Below are 13,884 nucleotides of genomic sequence, written 5' to 3' on the forward strand. Positions count from 1 at the left end.
TACTGTATACGTTGCCCTTGCAGGCCTTGTTGCCCGGTGTCTGCAACCAAGTGCCACCTAGCTGTGTGAGCTTTTTCACAATTTGTCTAAATAACAATAATAATTCCATGTCCAGAAACATCACCTGAGTGACGGTTTTCCACCAGCAATAATATATTCCGTATCCACTACTGTATATGTTGCCCTTGCAGGCCTTGTTGCCCGGTGTCTGCAACCAAGTGCCACCTAGCTGTGTGAGCTTTTTCACAATTTGTCTAAATAACAATAATAATTCCGTGTCCAGAAACATCACCCAAGTTGTTGTTGTTTTGTAAAAATAAAAAAAATGCCAGGCAAAGGCAGGCCGCCACGCAGAGGCACTAGGGGCCGTGCTGCTATGATATCCTGTGGCCCTAGGAAATTGCCCAGTGTTCCGAAGGCACTTACCCTGAACTCCCAAAATGCTGAAGAGGTAGTTGACTGGCTTACACAGCACACCCCATCCTCTACCGTTTCTAACTTTGCCACAACATCCTCATCCTCCTCTGCTATGAACACCCCACCTACCACTTCCTCCACCACCGCCGCCCCTTCTTCATTGGAGTCAGAGGAGTTATTTACTCATGAGTTTGTTGAAATGAGTGATGCGCAACCATTATTGCCAGAAGAAGATGAAGGAGATGAGGACTTTACACCAGATATAACTCAGGCAGGCAACACAACAGAGATGGACATAAGGTGTGATGAGGTCCCCGCTGCTGCTGCCTTCTGTGAGCTGTCAGAAGAAATTGATGCATCTGAGGAGAATGATGATGAGGAGATTGATGTTTTGTGGGTGCCCACAAGAAGAGAGCAAGAGGAGGATAGTTCAGATGGAGAGACGGAGAGTCAGAGAGGCAGGAGGAGAATAAGACTTAGAAGAAGCAGGGACAGCTCGCAGGGAACAGTAGGGCAACAACATGAATTGGCACCTGTGGTCAGCCAGCCAACGCACCTGCCAGCTTCTACTGTTACCGCTAGAAAGCCCGCATCAAAAGGCTCAGCAGTGTGGCATTTTTTTAATGTTTGTGCCTCTGACAAAAGCGCTGTAATTTGCAATGAGTGCAGTCAGAAACTGAGTCTTGGGAAGCCCAACACCCACATAGATACAACTGCTATGCGAAGGCACATGAACGCCAAACACAAAGCACTATGGGAGCAACACCTCAAAGGCAGCAGCCAAACTCAAAGCCACCCTCCTTCTGGTCCAGCATCTTACTGCTCTACCTCTGCTGTCCTTGACCCGTCTCAACCACCCTCCACTCCGCCTTCCACGTTGACCACAAGTTCTTGCTCATCTGCCCCAGCCAAGTTTCTTTGAGGGCCATGTTTGAGCGTAAAAAGCCAATGCCTCCGAGTCACCCCCTTGCCCGGCGTCTGACAGCTGGCTTGTCTGCGCTCTTAGCCCGCCAGCTTTTACCATACCAGCTGGTGGACTCTGAGGCCTTCCACAAATTTGTAGCAATTGGGACACCGCAGTGGAAGGTACCCAGCCACAATTTTTTTTCCCAGAAGGGAATACCACACCTGTACCAGCATGTGCAGAGCCAAGTCACCGAATCTCTGTCATTTAGTGTTGGGGCAAAGGTCCATATGACTACTGACACATGGTCCTCCAAGCATGGTCAGGGCAGGTATGTCACCTACACTGCCCACTGGGTGAATCTGGTTATGGCTGGGAAGCAGGGAATGCGTGGTTCAACAACAGTGGAGTTGGTGTCACCGCCACGGGTTGCATGCGGGTCTGCCACCACCTCTACTCCTCCTTTGCTCTCTAACTCGTCTTCTAAGTCATCTTCTAACTCGTCTTCTAACTTGGCTTCTTTCTCGGCTTCTTCCTCCTCTGCTGCTGTGTCCTCCTCCACACCTGTGCACCCCCAGCTTCCCATAGGCTATTCGACGTGCCAGGTACGCTGTTGTCATGCTGTCTTGGGCATGACGTGCCTGGAAAGCAAAAACCATACTGGATCTGCACTCCTGTCATCTCTGCACTCACAGGCCGATCGGTGGCTGACCCCACACCAACTGAAAATTGGAAAAGTGGTGTGTGACAACGGAAGCAATCTGTTGGCAGCACTTAGACTGGGCAATTTAACACATGTGCCCTGCATGGCACATGTTCTAAATTTAATAGTCCAACGGTTTGTCTCAAAGTACCCAGGATTGCAGGACATTCTCAGGCAGTCCAGGAAGGTGTCTGGCCATTTCAGACGTTCCTACACAGCCATGGCACGCCTTGCTGACATTCAGTGGCGGCACAACTTGCCAGTCAGGCGTTTAATTTGTGACAGCCAGACTCGCTGGAATTCAACGCTCCTCATGTTTGAACGTCTGCTGCAACAACAAAGAGCCATTAACGAATATCTATTTGAACTGGGTGGTAGGACTGGATCTGCAGAGTTGGGGATTTTATTCCCCCGTTACTGGGTGCTTATGCGTGATGCCTGCAGGCTGATGCACCCTTTTGACGAGGTCACAAATATGGTTAGTCGCACTGAAGGCACCATCAGCGACCTAGTACCCTTTGTGTTCTCCTTGGAGCGTGCCGTGCGACGAGTGACAGATGAGGCCGTAGACCAGCGTGAACAGGAGCAGGAAGAGTACGATTTGTGGGCGGAATCACCAGAACGAGCCCAGGCACCTGCTGCAATGCAGGGAGAGGTGTCAGAAGTGGAGTCAGAGGAGGAAGGTGGCTTTGTGGAGGAGGAAGACCAACAGGAGCAGGCTTCTCAGGGGGCTTGTGGTCACCTTTTGGGGACCCCTGGTCTTGTACGTGGCTGGGGGGAGGAGACGGTGGTGGATGAGGACGTAGCCCTTGATAATGAGGAAGGGGAGATGGATACCTCTGCATCCAACCTTGTGAGAATGGGGTCTTTCATGCTGTCATGCCTGTTGAAGGACCCCCGTATCAAGAGGCTTAAGGAGAAGGACCTGTACTGGGTGGCAACGCTACTAGACCCTCGTTACAAGCATAAAGTGGCAGAAATGTTACCAACGTACCACAAGTCCGAAAGGATGCTGCATTTCCAAACCAGCCTGCAAACCATGTTGTACAATCCTTTTAAGGGTGATGTCACTCCACATTCCAGGGGCAGAGCTGCCAGTAATCCTCCCACGAGCACACCTGCAAGGACAATGCACTTTGGCCACTCTGTAACATCAGACATGCAAAGTTTTTTCAGTCCAAGGCAGCGCCAGAACCCTTCTGGATCCACCCTCAGAGAACGCCTCGACCGGCAGGTAGCGGACTACCTGGCATTAACTGCAGATATCGACACTCTGAGGAGCGATGAACCCCTGGACTACTGGGTGCGCAGGCTTGATCTGTGGCCAGAGCTGTCACAATTTGCCATAAACCTCTTGTCTTGCCCCGCCTCAAGTGTCCTCTCAGAAAGGACCTTCAGTGCAGCAGGAGGGATTGTAACTGAGAAGAGAACTCGCCTAGGTCACAAAAGTGTGGATTACCTGACCTTTATTAAAATGAATGAGGCATGGATCTCGGAGGGTTACTGCATGCCGGAAGACTTGTTTTGACTGCCCATGCAGCTGTCCTTCTCTGCAAGTCGCTTGACACCACTCACAGCTGTCCTTTAGCGTCCTCCTCCTCCACCGCACAAACTAGGGTGCAAATCCTACTGGTTTGAGGCATGGATCTCAGAGGGTTACTGCACACTGGAAGACTTGTTCTGACTGCCCATGCAGCTGTCCTTCTCTGCAAGTCGCTTGACACCACTCACAGCTGTCCTTTAGCGTCCTCCTCCTCCATCGTACAAACTAGGGTGCAAATCCTACTGGTTTGAGGCATGGATCTCAGAGGGTTACTGCACGCTGGAAGACTTGTTCTGACTGCCCATGCAGCTGTCCTTCTCTGCAAGTCGCTTGACACCACTCACAGCTGTCCTTTAGCGTCCTCCTCCGCCACTGTACAAACTAGGGTGCAAATCCTACTGGTTTGAGGCATGGATCTCAGAGGGTTACTGCACGCTGGAAGACTTGTTCTGACTGCCCATGCAGCTGTCCTTCTCTGCAAGTCGCTTGACACCACTCACAGCTGTCCTTTAGCGTCCTCCTCCGCCACCGTACAAACTAGGGTGCAAATCCTACTGGTTTGAGGCATGGATCTCAGAGGGTTACTGCACGCCGGAAGACTTGTTCTGACTCCCCATGCAGCTGACCTTCTCTGCATGCCGCATGACTCCACACACAGCTGTCCTTTAGCGTCCTCCTTTTTGAACAGGTAAATCCTGAGTTTTTCTGGCCTCTGTGCTTCAGTGGCTGCGACAACAAAAAAACAAATATTTTCAACATTTATCTAACATATATTTGTCCAAGCTTTTACATTCCCTATCTGATCCCCCATGTCCCTCTATGAGGGGGTGGCCATATTTGTGCAGTAGATGTCGGTTAGCATTAGAAGCTGTAACTGTGAGGCTGAGAAGGGACAGTCAGGCTGGCGTTGGAGTTTTCCAATGTGCATCTATCGAAATTCGAGTCGCTGTTAAAACATGGTTGATCAGTGCTTGGTACGCTATCTTAGTTTATTTTAAAGGTTCTGCCTGCGGTATGGTTGTGATACCATGTATCTAACATATTTTTTCTGTCCTCTGTGCTTCAGTGCCTGCGACAAAAAAACGATTATTTTCAGCATTTATATGCCATATTTTTTCTGGCCTCTGTGCTTCAGTGGCTGCGACAAAAAAAACATAATTTTTCAGGAATGTACACATGCCTGATTTTTCAGGGTTCTGCAACAGCGGCAAAATTGTATCTTTTATGGTCACCGCAGGTGATCAATAAAGTAGTCCAAAACTGGGCCCACACTGCAGAATCAGTGTTTTTTGGTTCACTTCACTGACATTGAATTACCTCTGCCTGACCGTGCACGTGCGCACAAGCACGGTGACTGCTAAACACACCACTACAGAAATATTCCCACCGACAGGACGAACGTCCTGGAGGTGACAAGCAACTAGTAAAAACTTTTATTCGCTCACTTGACGGTATCATTAAAGCTTTTTGCGTTTTTTTTCGTTGCAGTAAACACGGCGTTTTGTCTTTGCATGTGAACCGGCCCTAACCTTTACACGACTTGATTGGCATGTAGACGCCGGACGTTTTAAAGCAGTTTATTACACAAGTTTAGGAATGTAGTGTGATTTGTGCCCTTTACAGCACAAAACGCAACGCTGTGTCAACAACGTATTTTTCAGAGACATTTTTGCCCTTGATCCCCCTCCGGCATGTCACTGTCCAGGTCGTGGCACCCTTTAAACAACTTTAAAATCAGTTTTCTGGCAAGAAATGGCTTTTCTAGGTTTTAAAGTTCGCCTTCCCATTGAAGTCTATGGGGTTCGCAAAGTTCGCGAACGTTCGCACTTTTTGGCGGAAGTTTGCGAACGGGTTCGCGAACTTTTTTTGCGAGGTTCGCTACATCTCTATTGCAGAACTGCAAATCCCAGAATAATGTAATATATAATGAAGGGTTAGGCATGCTGGGAGCTGTACTCCAGAAACATTGGGGTTGTATTCTTGAAGGAATATTGCACATGAAAGCTTTTCCCCAAGAATACCAGCTGATCTGTATAAATCTGTCTCCATCTTCTTTGTTCTTACAATTGGAGTTGAAAGCATTAAGCATTATGTTTCCTTTATCCCCGTGTCTCATACCAGTGTCATATAATGAAGGACCAAAATGACTCACTTATCTCTATATGTAAGATATCAGTAAGATGCCTGCCATAGTGCTGGGAATCAGCATTCTCAATGGTCAGTTCTTTTGAATTTATAATTTTGATCAGTAGAATTACCATTGGTGAATTTTCTTTAATCTTCAATTAAGGTTTTTGCAACTTCTTTAGAAAACTAGGGGCTGCTATTATGGTTGAGTATACATCCACCATTCTAGAGTAAAGTTATGCTACATGTAACAGTAAAACTGAAAGGAGGATTTGGGTATGAAAATTAAAGACAGAAGAATTAAATTGATAGTGTGATTTTAATATCCCTTATGCAACTGGTCAGCAAGTGTAAGAGTACTAAGGGCAATGTTACACATTGAACAAAGAATATCTTTTTTTAATCTCTATAAACTCTGTAAACTGCAGGTCTTAAAAAAAATGCTGCATGTAGAATAGCTTCTGCGCCATAGCAGAGCCATGTAATGACAAGCGTTAGATTTTTCGGTAATGCCTGTTACAGATATTTTAAATGAAGGCTTTGCATAGTGGGTGGCTTCAAATGTTTGTATCATACTGGCAGAGGAAGATAACTGAACACAATCATAATCCATTAGCTTTGTCTTACATACACACATTGCAAGAACAGTTTATTTATTCAGGACAAGATTGACAGAGGAGATACAAGTGTGAAGAGAAAAGCTTTATGATGACAGAATGCAGATATACAGCGCAACATAGCAGCTCCTAGCTGTTAAATAAAAGTGTAACTTGGTTGTGCTTTCTGCAACTTCTAATGTAAAAGAAACCATCAGCTATTCAACATGCTCTTCCCTTAAAACCTAATGAAGGATTTAATGGATATATAAAGTGGCAGGTGTGAATGAATGTGGCTTGTTTGAATGATATATTCAGACACATTTTCAGAGTAGTTAGGATGACTGAAATGGGGCCTTAATGTGCTCAATTTTAGGATGACTGGATTCATTTGTTAAAAAATGCTTCTCTGAATGATAAGGAGTCTCAAGGTAAATTACATTTTTTTAAGACAACCTTAAAAACCCATGTTTAATATTGTTCAGAATATACCCCAAATATAAAAAAAACCTTGTATGGGGCTAAAAGACATTTTTTTGACAGCTCCTTTATTATATTCACTCTGGTTATACCCATAATTGTAGTTTGTGATTGTAATACATAATAAGACAGTCCAGACTATGTGACTTGGTAAGTTAGAGTTACTCAAAATGGGTACTTAAAGCAAAACAGAATATTTATATCCTTTTGACAAAATATATGTGGTAGGCACAGGCGGCCCTTAGGCTAATGCCACATGTATAAACACAGGCTGAGAATCAGCCCCTATGCTGGTATTAGCCTTTTCCTGTGCCTGCACCCAGAGCTGTAGTGTCCGCCTGGGTACAGACGCACAGAATGGATTTAAGCACCAAAACACATGATTATGCTCTATGGCCCTGTGCTTGGCCCAATGCAGAGGCACCAGGTGCAAGAACAGGGAAGAAGGCTGATTCCAGCGTAGGGGCTGATTTTTGGCCTGTGGTGTTTATGGGTAGGACTAGAACAAGCCCTGTGTGGCATTAGCAATATAGAGTGTTATTCACACATGGCACCAACCCAGCAATTACATGTCCCTGACTGCTGGGATTCAGAATGTTACACACTATTAATATTAACCCTACCAAATGTATTATATTGGGTGGGGTTTTACCATTGTGGGAAATTCTCTTTTGGCTTTCTCTCTTGGCTCTGTGTAGGTTTGTATGAATGTTTGTAACTCTGCTTGCGCTATTTATCACTTATAATATGCTTTTATAGAAGATAAAGCACAAATGAGATCCATAATGAGCTTTAACTGTTACAGCAGAAAAAGAGATACTTGAAGAAAACTAGAATTTTTTGATTAAGTTTTGTGATATTTTAACTTGTGCGTACTTGAAACCAGTACTGTTGGGGCAATTCCCTAGGTTTTTCTGCAATAAATCCCTGTTTTTTGGAGCAACTCTCCCACAATTCACCTGTTTGGCAGCAAAGTGCTTCTGAAGATGAATTTAAAAAGTTGACAACTATGTGAGTGGGAATAAATATATTCTTGCTGTAGCACATCTGAGCAAAAATGACACTTTGGGACTGTATTTCATAACATTTAATTCTATTCGGGTACATTTACCATTTTCTGTGAAAATATTTTTCAAATAGAGAGCAGAGTGCTCCCTGTAACTGTGGACTCATTATAAAGCGGAACATGTTAAATTATGTATATATTCACATTCTATAAAGTGATTACATTCAATACTGCATGTTTATTGTGAGCACAGAATATTACATATTACAAAATGCAGCACCTTCTTTATAATTATATTTTTGAAAATCATTGCTATAGAGTACTGCATACTAATTTGGTCTCCTTATACATATATCAGCATTTGTACAGAAGAACTACCATATATACTCTTTGCTAAAGGGGATCTTAACACTGTTACTCAACCAAATGTTAGTCATCCCAATATACTTTAATACATTATCAAGCCACTAAATTGCATAGACAGTACTGATCAAATTTTACATCAGCATTCCAGAGCCAGTAGCCCCATCCAAGTGCAAAATATTCTCTAATGAGAAACTACAATCTGTGAAAATGTGGCTCCAATGTTCTTTAGAAAGACCTTTTTCTACACAAAAGAACCAGTAAAGAAACTTATGTTTTCGTCTTTGGAGAATTGTATCAAGTTACTGTATGTTCTGTTAAGAAAGGTAAAAATTGTCTTGCCTTTTGTTGTCTTGGCAGCTATTTTTGCTCATGTTGATACTTTATTTTATATGTTATAATTGTGTGGTTCCAGAAATTCAAGCTTCAGCGAGTATGGATAGAATAAAAAAGAAATAAATAAAAGCAAATCAAACCCACACAATATATGACTAAGCGTAAGAATTCTAATGCAAATAGCTGAACTGTTGTGCTTTTTTAATCTGAAGTGGTTTGTGCTTTTTTAATCTGAAGTGGTTTATATTTTTCCAACAGGTCCGGCTCTTTCAGAAAACCGGTTCTGGGCATATTCTTCATGGCAACACAGCTTAACAAATAATCAAAAGGACAAGCAATAAAACAACAAGAACAACACAAACCCTTCATTTTCAATAAAGTAAAAAGTGAAAAGGCAGTTGTGTGGCACCTTTTTTCCCACACACACCTCCCCAGTAAATAAAATTTCCCTTTTCCACTAAAGATCTCTTGTCCCAGGGGGTGTGATCATGAGTGAACTACGTGGTTCAGACCTGTCTGTGAATAACCTGTTACCATGGATGCTGTTTTACGTCGCAAAGACCCAAAAAATTCCTAAGAAATAATGTTTGTGAAGCATATATTGCCACTGATTTATTTTCTGCTTTACTTTATATGTACAGAATTTGAATTTTCACTATAGTCATGACCAGTATGTATTCCATAACATTCCATAACACTCCATGATAAACATTACACCGAAAAGCCAAAAAACTTGGCTTTCTAAGGACATGCATTAAAAGTCAAACAATATTATCTTTTTACTAAATATTACCTTGAAGCAGGTGGGAGCAACATAGTCCTTCTGGATCAGATTATGGCCACTCTGATCCCTGTTGACCTCCTCTGCTGGTCCTTTCCAGAGCCATAGTACAAAGAGCACTTTTGATCTCTTCGAAGCTCAGCTCTGGAAATTGCGCATTCTCCTCTGCTACTTTTTATCGCATTTTTGTAAATGAAATAATTTCCATATGATTAAGTCCTTCAAATTGGCACCTCACCTTAATTCTACCTTAGAGAGTGCATCTTCTAATGTACTGTATATTCCCTAGAATAACCTGTTGGGGGTTATTTGCTGCCACTTCAAGTGTGGACATAGCGCTCTCTCTCACTACTTAGATACATTTAGCTATACCCAAGACACAGCGGATTTTATTTCTAGGCATGATTAAATCTAATGTGATTCTTTTTCCCCCTGTCTTCTAGACAAAGAGTAGGTCATTTGTGAATACTTCACTAAATATGTAAAGTATTCTTTATTTATGCATGAGCATTATTGTACCCAACTTTAATTTATTATGAATGAGTATTTATAAGAAAAATAAAATGTGTCCCTTCTTGGCTGTTGGGTTCCATGTTGACAAAGATCGTGTGAGGCACAAGACAGAAGTTATACTATTTGTGTGAGTTTGTGGCAGAATTGCTTTGACATATCACTATGTTTAGATGAAGAAGTGTAGGGAAGAAAACAAGAGGGAATGAAAGAATAATTATGACCAATCAAGCATGTCAATCACTTTAGACATAGAAGATGAGGAATTAGGGATGATGACAGTTATTTAACACTTTTGTAATTCTTGAGTAAATAAGAAAAATAATCCAAAAAACAGTCTTTATACTGAAATGGATTTATGTATTTAATTTTGCTTAACAAGGTGTGAAACGTACAGTACTCAGTTTATAAATGTGCGGCCTTTGTAGTAAAGCTTAGCATCTCCTTTGGTATAAACTTCTTTGCTTCTATGCCTATATAACTTACTAACTTTATAAGTAATCTAATATTACATCAGTTAATTGATGCAGTTCCTGAACCGATGGTGCCTGTGTCCGCGATTTTAATTCAATCAACTTCCAGATCCAGTGCCAGGTCTGTAAAGATATCCCTGGCAGGTCAGGTCAAAATCTGCACTGAATACACTAGCTGCAATGTATTGCATTGTCCCCTGGACACTCAGCTCCAATACCCAAAAATGAGAAAAATAACTGTGAATTGGCACTCACCACTGAGAATTCACTCTGTGTTTGTGTCTGGGTAAAGAAGAATAAGTATGCTCACCAATCCTCCCATTTCCTCATCCTTTTTATAAGGGATAAGGCTCCCTATAAATGGCTATTAGAAACTGGTTTTATGACCAGCAACTATCACCTGAAATTGTGCATCCTGAAACTGTTAACTGTTGCTAGAAATTAATAATCTGCCATAGCCTCAAAGAAAACTATGACTTTATAATACTGTCTTATATATGGACGTTATGTGTATTTGTAAAATATGACTTTAAATGTGTGTTTTAGGCTACTTTGCACAAGGGAGTTACACAGTATTTTAAGATGCTTTACTCTTAAACACATTAAAATAAATATTGTGTTATTCTTGCATAAACTGCAAAGAGTAATGAGCACCCAGCATTGCCTTATCTTATCCTGAAGCCAATTTTGCTGTAACACTTCTTTAAGTTTCCACATAGAAATGGTATGCAAATTGAGACTGTTTGGGAATGTAGGAGCCAAATAAAGATAACTGCAGAGACGCGTTTCCAGCAACATAAGAAGGATTGCAAAAGGCGTTTGGGAAAACACACAAACTTTTTCTACTTGTGGGCAATTGTGTTTGATACATCTGTTCAACAACTGCACAGAGGAGCTGTATAAATAAAAGAGGCCTACAGCTCTCCAGCTCTTGCTGCACTATTCCTACAAACAGAAGCTGCTACCTTCTGGCTCATTGAGAACTCAGGGAATTGTTGCTCAGCCATAACTGAAGCATCAGTGTTTGTGATACTTCTAATTTAGCCACTTGTCTCATTGGTGAGATGAGAGTCCAGATGGTTCGTTTCTTGGAAATGTCAAGTCTACTTCAAAGCAACAGAAAAATGTTCTTGCCCATTTCTAAAGAACTTGAAAGAGAAATCTTCATTTTCAGGAATGATGTAAGCTTTAATGATTAGTTCAACAGTGTAGATTATCCTTTGCCCCTATACACAGGACTGGACACAATGTATAAATCTCACATACCAGCTTAATTATCTGTCTACTGCCACAATTCATCCAGGCCAATGACTGGAAACAGAAGAGCAACTCATTCAGTGAAGCCATTTAACATTCCTTAATAAAATATAGAGACATAACAAAATTAGGTTTGGTTTCTTAATGCGGATTTTGCTAAAAGCTTTCGAAGCCTCATAGACCTTTTCAATGACTGAACATGGGGAATGATACACTGGCACACACACAGCCAGTTCTGCACATTTAGACTACAAGCATATAAGCAAAACTTTTTTCTCCCTATCTGGATAAAATAAAGTAAAAAAGGGGTATATGTATCATGCTGTGTAAAAAGTGGAGTGAAACATTACCAGTGATGTTGCTCATAGCAGCCAATCAGATGCTTTGCTTTGGTTTTCTAATCTAATTGCTGATTGGTTGCCCTGGGCAACATCACTGGTAATGCTTCACTCCACTTTTTACACAGCATGATAAATATACCCTAGTCTTTAGATCGCATTGACAACTAGAATGCAACCAAAAGGATGGCAGTGATTGGGCTAATGCCGCTGGCTTTCTCTGAAAATCAACACTTACGGAACATAGAACTGCACTTACTGTACAAATAGATGAAAATCAGTTATTTAATTGATTTTTTTCTTGCATAGAGCTTACTTTATTTCTTTCAGGATTGCCATATTTATATGGGAGTTCCAGAAGATTTGTTTTGTTAGATGGTGCTTGCCAGTTTCTTCCATCTTTGATATAATCTATATACAAGAAGGTACTTTGTACATAATGATTTGCTGACAGAACCTTGCTGCAATGTCATCTTTAAATATTGACAAGGAATGAATCAACAGTGACTATTTGTATATTAAATGATGTCAAGTGTGCCACTGAAAGTACAGTGTTTTTTCTTATCCATGCCTTTAGTTTATTCCATAGCCTGCAAAATCAGCCTTTAGCAAGACAAATTTAACCACATCGACAGTGCTTAGTATCTGTAAACGGCGCCAGAGGAGATTGGCTGAAGCAGATGAGGTATTACCTTGGCCCTACTGATTTACCACTCCATGACTTACTAGCAGGACTTTGTTAAAGAAATATAGTTATGGGAAAGGTTTTTTTTTTCTAAACACATAAGTTAATAGAGCTTCTCCAACAGAAGCCTGCATTGAAATCCATTTTTTAAAAGTGCAAACAGATTTTTTTTACATTTAATTTTGAAATTGCACATGGAGCTAGCCATATCATTTCTCAGGGTGCCACAGCCATGTGATCTTTGCTCAGACTTCAGTCACACTTTACTGCTGCACTGCAAGTTAGAGTGGTATCACCCCCCCACTCAGTAGCCAATCAGCAGAACAATGGGAAAGTAGCAAGACAGCAGAAACCTGACACCTATGGTAGATATTGGAACAGCACTCAATAGTAAAAAATCCAAGTCTGGCTTGGGACTCTTCCAGTTATATGGGAGTAGTAGAATCAATAGGTTACCTGAAAGCAGTTCTAATGTGTAGCGCTGGCTCCTTCTGAAAGCTCAGACAGGCACAATGCACTGAGATGGCGCCTACACACCAATATTACACCTAAAAAAAATACATTTGTTGGCTTAAGAACAAAATTTTGAATGGCAGAGTGAATTATTTGCTATGTAAACAGTGTAATTTAGAAATAAAAACACCATAAAAACCATGACAGAATCCCTTTAACTTTACAAACTATACAAACACACATATTCATATGCACAGACACAATTCACTTTCAACTGAGATGAACTATGCTTCTAAAAATCTTCAGGGCCCACCACCACTGACCAAAGGGAGAGACCACTTTTGAGTCCTGTGAAGCGCTAATTGCACAAAGCAAAGTAAGGAAATTGTTGAACTGCCCTGGGCAGCTAGGGAAACATTAGCGTTATCATTTTCTATCAGTTCTATCATTTTCTATCACAAGTTCTTTTGCTAGCTTTAACCTACTATACATAAATATTGCTCATGGATGCATGGTTTTTGATCTCAATGATCTGCCATTACATGTCCCCCAGATCCATCATACAAAATAATCTGTTGCATTGCAACACTGGGGTCCTAGGTTTGATTTCAGCAAGGGCGCTTTCTGCAAGGATTTGCCTTTTTCTTTTCTGTGCTTGCATGGGTTTCCTATGGGTACAACTACTTTTCAAGACCATTGAGGAAGTTGTATTGGCTCCTAAAATAACCAACAGTAGTGTGTGAATGTGAGAGGGGGCTTAGATTGTAAGCGTCATTGATGCAGAATCTGTGTAAAGAGCTGCAGAAATGTGATGTAATTGTGGCCAATGCAATTAAATTGTATGCAGTTACACTTGCACTATAAATATCTCATGTAGTCATTGTATACTTCTATCCATGCTGCCTGTTATAG

General features: G+C 41.7%; 1 long non-coding RNA gene across 1 annotated transcript in view; it reads left to right on the plus strand.

The window, feature by feature from the left end:
- The window catches only part of LOC101732499, a 184,767-nt gene extending 172,950 nt beyond the window's left edge, over positions 1–11,817 (plus strand). The window contains exon 5 of the long non-coding RNA XR_001171062.3: positions 8,734–11,817. This is a non-coding gene — a long non-coding RNA (uncharacterized LOC101732499). The remainder of the gene's footprint in view (positions 1–8,733) is intronic.
- The last annotated feature ends 2,067 nt before the right edge of the window (positions 11,818–13,884 follow it).

This window comes from Xenopus tropicalis, chromosome 6 (assembly GCF_000004195.4).
Source record: "Xenopus tropicalis strain Nigerian chromosome 6, UCB_Xtro_10.0, whole genome shotgun sequence".
Lineage (NCBI taxonomy): Eukaryota > Metazoa > Chordata > Amphibia > Anura > Pipidae > Xenopus > Xenopus tropicalis.